General features: G+C 41.4%; 1 protein-coding gene across 1 annotated transcript in view; it reads right to left on the bottom strand.

The window, feature by feature from the left end:
• The window catches only part of LOC114052990 (sarcoplasmic/endoplasmic reticulum calcium ATPase regulator DWORF), a 147875-nt gene that overhangs the window by 84289 nt on the left and 57586 nt on the right, over positions 1-6000 (bottom strand). The gene's annotated exons all lie outside the window — the stretch shown is intronic.

The following is a 6000-nucleotide window of genomic DNA, read 5'->3' as shown; positions in this document are numbered from 1 at the left end:
AAAAGGGAAAGGGAAAAGGAAAGGAAAAGTAAAAGAAAAAGGGAAAGGGAAAAGGAAAGGGAAAATATGGTAGTTCAAAAAAGCTCCATCTAACCATCCATTAAGGAAAAACAAAGTGACTGAAAAGCACATTCAGCCCCAGGAAATTACATTTAGCTTCATAGACAGCCCATTTAATTATTGAACCAACATCATAATGTATAATTTGGACAAGGGCCCTAGATGGACAAATGAACCAAATCCAGGAGATTATGCTAGATTGCATTTGCGAAATTTTGCCTTCAACGAATCCCAAGTGTTCACTATTGTGAGTATTCATTTCTTTAACATCAATATTCTCCTGGTGGTTCTTTTATGGTTAAAAGTGACTGCATAGACAAGGAAGAGGTGAATGGAGAGAATAAGCAAACTATAGCATCTTATTAATGATGAACACCAAAAATGAAGTGGAAAACATCGTCATGGTATCTGACCCTCTGAAGTAGGTGGGCTAGTCATATCACAAGAATAAGATAGAATAGGTAAACAGTCGAACACCTTTCAGATAGTAATAGAAACTACATGGTGAGTGGATCCAGGGGAGGGGAAGACTTTGAAAATATGGCCAAGACTCATCCTGGGACATACACGCTCATGTGATCACAGATAGGTCACAGTTAATTACTACAGTAGTTGATAAAGGTAAAGGGGAAAGAGGTGTGTGTGTATGTGTATGTGTATGTGTATACATATATACATATACTTATATATAAAACACACACATTATACATATATACACACATTATACATGCACACATATGCACATGTACATATACACATGCACATACACATATACACACATGCATACATAGACATACAGTACATGTGTGGTATATGTGTGTGCATAAGTGTATGTATATATGTATGTGTGGAGAAGCAGTGTTGCCTAATGGTTAGAAATCTATCCTTGAAGCCAGGAAACCAGAAGTCAAGTCTGTGTGTGACCTTGGACAAGTCACTTAATTTCTCAATGCTCTAGGCAACTCTCTAAGACAAGCAGTTACTGAGAAGGTGCTCACGTCAGAAAGAGAAAATGTGTCAATCTTCGTGAGTAAAGGGAATTTTCTCATAGGGAATTCCATATATGAATGAAAACACTGAGCCTGTCCCTTTTCAGTTCTACAATAGTTAGCCCTGCCAGTGTTCACCTTCCACTCCTCAGACCCCCCCCAAACTGAGGCTGGCCCCTGCTAAATGCAGGGCAGGAGAAAAACATTTTAGAAGAGGTGACTAGAAGGCAGGCCAGGTCTTGCTGAGACAAGCCTTGCCTTCTGCCTCAGTCTTTGTCACTTTCAGTCCCAAGGTAAAAGCAAACAAAACACCAACAAATGTGTGGCTTTGGATAAGTTTGGGGTAAACATCAGTTGTTTACGAGGAGGCATAAAAAGCAGCCCAGTGTGAGCCTGCTGGGAGTACAAACCCTTCAGACACTTTCCCATCACCTTCTCGTTGCCTTATTCCAAGAATGCCATCCCTATGAGAGCCATCTGTTCAAATCCTGGTAGTTCTTTCAAGGCCAAACTCAGATGTCCTATCCTCTCTTAAACTTTCCTTGATAGTAATAGTGATCCCTCTCTCTCTCTCTCTCTCTCTCTCTCTCTCTCTCTCTCTCTCTCTCTCTCTCTCTCTCTCTCTCTCTCTCTCTCACACACACACACACACACACACACCCCTAATCTGGTCTCATAGCCCTTTGCATTTCTCTTATAGCACATGGTGCCCCCAAAAGTGTGGTGCAACGGGTACTCATAGTTTTTGCATATAAAACAGCCAAGATACAAAAGGTCAGCATTTTGCTGATATGAGTACATGTTTCTAAATACTCAATTCAATCAACATTTATTTGTTCCTACGTGGACAGAACATTCTAATAGAACTGAGCAGAACAGAATGGAGAGAAAGAAAACAAGATTAGAGTAGATCAGATGACATAATTTACGAAAAGTGCTTTGCAAACCAGCATGATGCATTGAAAAGAAAACTGGATTTGGAGCCCAGGTACCTGGTTTCAAATTCCAGTTCTGCCACAGAGCACTAATATGGTTTTGGACAAATCACTTAGCCCCTCTGGGCTTCAGATGCCTTATCCAAAAAATGAGGGGACTAGTCATTTTCATTTCCTTCCAGCCCTATAGCGATGAACTTTATGGTGCTAATATAAGTTTATTTCCAATATTATTATTTAATTAGGTGAGATTACGTTCACTCTCTTCATGTAGCTTACAGGCTATTGGGAAGATGTCACAGAGACACAAATAACTAAATTACAAAATGCTTTAGGTTCCATACCTATACCAACCTATATGAACCTAAACATAAGACAGAATGATTTGGATATAGCTTCCCATCTGAAGAACATTTAGGAATACATTTGACTGATAAGTTGCTATATAGCAATTCAAGTCCTTAATGGAAATGTAGCTCTTAGATGCCATTTACCTTTTTTTAAAAAATCGTACTTTAATATTCCAGAGGCTTTGAACAGAGGGTCTTTGTTACTCAAAGGAACCAGAATGTCATGAGAACATGAATATCAGTTCTTAATGTTAATAGGAAACCTTGTTTTTTTGTTGTTCAGTCATTTCCAATTCTTCTTGACCCCATTTGGGGTTTTCTTGGCAAAAATACTGCAGTGTTTTGCCATTTCCCTCTCCAGCTCAATTTATAGATGAGGAAACTGAGGCAAACAGGGTTAAGTGACTCACCCAGGGTCACACAACTAATAAATGCCAGATTTGAACTCAGGAAGGCACATCTTTCTAATCTAGGCCTGGTACTCTAATCACTGCACCACCTGACTACCCCAGGAAACCTTGCTAGTTTGTCTTTTTATTTCAGGGGAAGAAGAAAGATCCCGCTGGGCTTAGGGTACAGGTCTTAACAATATCCACTTTTTCTTCTGTATTCCAACTACTTGGAGAAAAGCTTTTTTTTACCATTTGGCTCCAGGCCTCACCTTCTCTGCACACTCCCCATGGAGAGTCTTCAAAGGAAAGGAAAGGATAGATTTCCTTTGCTAACATACCAGCTGAGCCGATAAAGAAATGCTAGTAACATCACCAAACCCAAAGGGGGGGGGGGGAGAAAACATATATTTAGTGATGTAAATGAAGAGTAGGGAGGTCCAGCTACAGATTGACTTGTTGTCCAGTATGGTGTGGTATATAGAATATTGCATTAGGAGTCAGTAGACCTAGTTTCTAGTTCCTGACTCTTCCTGGAAGTCAGTCACTTGCTGTATGACCTTCAGTGAGTTGTTTTACTTTTATGAGTGTCTCTTTCTTCCTTCTACATGTTCTCTACAATCCTTCCCAGCTCTGCAATGCTGACTATTCACTGTGCTTGGGGAAATTTCATAGACCAATACTATATGTTCTTAACTTAACCCCTGTGTATCTTGTGAGTTGGGTTAATGTTCGAAACTTTGAAGCAGCTGCCCTTGTTGGAGGTTAAGACAGGATGTTAGATGAGGAGGTGTTTCTCTTTCTCCAGTTGGGATGGAAGGCTTCAAAATATCAATGCAAGTATGCCCTTCAATGACAGAGAGCACAGCATCTAAGCCATCCCAAGCCACATAGATCTATAACCTCCCATAAGTCCACCTAATATTCTGGGGGCCTTCCTTGAATGCTCTTGACCTTGTGTGAATACTAAAGGACCAAACTGGCTGTTCAAAGTTCATCCCTCGTGCTCTCCAGGTGATCACCCATATTTGTTTTTGGTCCAGTTAGCACTCTTCTGATAACATCATTTATCAATGAATCAATAAGCATTTGCTAAGTGCTTCCTATGTGCCAGACATAGGGTATACCAGGTAAGAAATTAAATAGTGCCTGCCCTCAGGGAGCTGACATTCTATTAGGGGAAACAACATTAAACATATAAGCATATACTAAATATAGATGAGGTAATTTCAGGATGGTGGGAAGAGCCAGCAGAAGCCCATCTTTGTTAACATGTTGTGGTCGTCTGATTCCAACCACCGGCCTGTCCACTACCCTTTGGCTGATTTTCAACTTCAATTAATCTCAGGAGTTTTTGGTGTCAGCACCTGATACTGAGGAGCAAGTGAAGAAACATAATGTGGCATCTCTCTAACAGTTAAGGGAGATTGTGACTGGGTCATGCAGGCTAGGAGGCATCTATCTGTCTGCTGAGATTGACAGTATCCTAGCCCAAGAGAATTAATGAGGGCCTTGTGCTTGACATAAAAGACAAACCATTACACAATTGTCTGACTTCTCATAACTCTTATTTTGGACTGGATTTTATTTGAAAAACTCAGTGTTAGCCAGACATAATAGACCATTAGCATTTCCAAGTAGAGCCATAGGGAAAATAGGTATTAAACAAAATTTGCTTTCTTCTTCCTTCCCCTCTATCTCCTACCCTTTTGTGCCAATTCTACACACACACATACCCATTGCCCAGGGTGCTAATGGGGTGATGGGACCAGGACCCCTAAAAGAAAAAGACTATGTCTTTGAAAACTACTGCAATTACCAGCAGGAAGCAGTTTCCCTAAACTTTCTCACACAACCCAGTAGTACTCACCTGAGGCATCTGGCCCATCCCAGTCCACCTACATACTCAATAATCCTTTTAACTGCGCTTTCACTGGGCTCTCTGACCACTTAACTCCTTTTGTAGTCTTCCACCTAGACCACCCCAGGCTATTTACCACTCCTTAATCCCATCCCTATCTTCTCACTGCCTTTTCTCCTATGTAAGTACCAACCTTACCCCCACTAAATTGCAGGTTCACTAGGAACTCTGCCAGCTGATTGGAGTTATAGTATGGCAGATTCACTTAGAATCTAGCCTGCTTCTGTTAGCCATACAAATAAACCTCACTACTTTGATTGAAAGAAGACTTGAGTGGTCAAATTCTTTTGAGGCAGACTCGCCCTGTTCCTTTACATTTTGGGGTTCCCAACACCCCAAACCTCAACACTATCACAGCAGCACAGGCTTCCCACTACAGCATTCCATGGAGCCAAACCGGGCTTATACCCTTGCCCCAAATCAGGTGCTCTGTGTCCTATTTCCTATTGCCTCAATTCTGGCTCTACTTTTGTCTTGGAGGTACCAAGGCAGAGCCAGTGAGGGAAATAAGGGTGAGTGGGGGGATAGGGGTGGAGAATGCCCTTTGTGGGATCACAGGATGAATAGATGAAAGAGACCTTTGAGGTCAGCTAGTTCAACCACTTCATTTTACAGATGAGGAACCTGAAGCCTGAGAGCTTATAAGTAACCCCATAGAATCATAGAATTGTTTCTTAGCCATCTTAAAACCATGCCACCAATGCTCTGGCCTTTCTCCTCATCTCCTCCCACTGGATCTGGGACTCTTCCCCTGGGGCACTGGACTCTAATAGTCGAGCTTTTGCCTTATCTTGAACCCCCAACCTGACTCCCATTAGAATGTAAGCTCCTTGAGGGCAAGGGCTATTCTGCTTCCTTGTGTTTCTAACCCAGGTACTTAGTACACTGCTTGGCAGGCCCTAAGATGCTTTATTATTCCTTCATCTGTTTATTCATGTATTCATAATTAGATGTTGACCGCAATTGACTATCTTATCCAACAATCACTTTTGAATGAGAATCTTCTCTACATTCTCTACATTCTACTGTTATGAAAACCTCCAGTAAAGGGAATTCCCTCCCTCATGAGACAGCAACCCATCTCTCCCTTGGATTGTTTTTGCTTTGTTAATTAGTCACATTTGACTCTTTATGACTCCATCTGGAATTTTCTTGGCAAAGATACTGGAATGGTTTGCCATTTCCTTTTCCAGCTCATTTTACAGATGAGGAAACTGAGGCAAACAAGGTCAAATGACTTGCTCAAGATCGCATAGCTAGTAAGTGTCTGAGGTTGGATTTGAACTCCAGGGCCAGGGTACTAAGCACTGTGTCATCTAGTGTCCCATTCTTGGATAGCTCTGATTAATAGAAGTG

Source organism: Vombatus ursinus, unplaced genomic scaffold (genome assembly GCF_900497805.2).
Source record: "Vombatus ursinus unplaced genomic scaffold, bare-nosed wombat genome assembly UNPS02014810.1, whole genome shotgun sequence".
NCBI classification, from domain to species: Eukaryota; Metazoa; Chordata; class Mammalia; order Diprotodontia; family Vombatidae; genus Vombatus; species Vombatus ursinus.
The sequence above is the reverse complement of the archived record's forward strand: the minus strand, read 5'-3'. Positions and strand labels throughout refer to the sequence as shown.